A 1,099-nucleotide genomic window follows, 5' to 3' on the forward strand; every position below is an offset into this window, starting at 1 on the left:
CTTTTTCTCAGCAGTGCAGTTTTCAATTTTCTTAAAAAATTTTAATGAGCACCCATGATCATCCTGTGTCCTTTAAGAAAATGTATCAAGATTATCACTGTTAGAAGTTTTAAACAAATGCCATAACCTATTGACCTGACCTCTCTACCTTGAATTTAACCAGTCTAGTAGATTCACTTGAGGCCATGTGTTTTGTTTAGATCTTTTTTTAAAGGCACCCTAACAAGACTAAGACAAATGCATTATTGTGAGAACATGTCTGTAGTTATTCATGGGTCACAGAGACATGTCTATGCATGTTTTGTTTGGAATAAACCCTTGCATATATGAATTAAAACCCTAATAGCAAGACTTTTGAGTTCCTAAATCTCTATTAAGTAACACAAGGAATTGCTGGCTTTTATTGAGCAGTAATCATCTTCAGATTCTATTTGTACCCTCTCATACATCTCTATATCTGATCTTCATAATATTCTTTCGACGATGAGAAAGTGAACCTCAAAACTGAATTTACTATTCCAAAATAGAAAACCTAAGAGATAGCATCACCTCTCATCTGCGGGATTAATACACAGTGGTGGCCTGTGTACTGCTGTGCTTCTAGAAGCTATACCGCCGGTATTTTAAATACCAGCAGGCTCAACAAAGGTGAACAGGTTTCAGCAGAGTTTCCAGACTTAGACAAGCTAGGAAAACGGAAAGGCAGACCACTTCTGAATGGTTAGCCACTGAAAATTTTATGGACAGCAGCTGGAAATTATCAGACATAGTGCCTGAAGGTAAGTAAGTCCCTCCGGTTGAAAGGCATTCAAAATATGACTGCGGAATCGCTTCTTCCTCAAAATAGAGTTGATCTAAATGCTGGGGATAGAAACAAACTATTGGGACCTTCATTTGCTGATGTAGCACAACTCAAAATGGGAGGGAACAGCTCAAACATCCATTAAGAATTGGAATGCATAATGTATAAAGCATGAATCTAGAAAAATTGGAAGTTGTCAAAAATAAATTAAACACATAAAGATTGATATCCTAGGTATTAGTGGTCTGAAATGGACTGGCATTGGCAATTTTGAATCAGATCATCATATGGTTTACT

Source organism: Chrysochloris asiatica, unplaced genomic scaffold (genome assembly GCF_000296735.1).
Source record: "Chrysochloris asiatica unplaced genomic scaffold, ChrAsi1.0 scaffold00077, whole genome shotgun sequence".
Taxonomy (NCBI): domain Eukaryota; kingdom Metazoa; phylum Chordata; class Mammalia; order Afrosoricida; family Chrysochloridae; genus Chrysochloris; species Chrysochloris asiatica.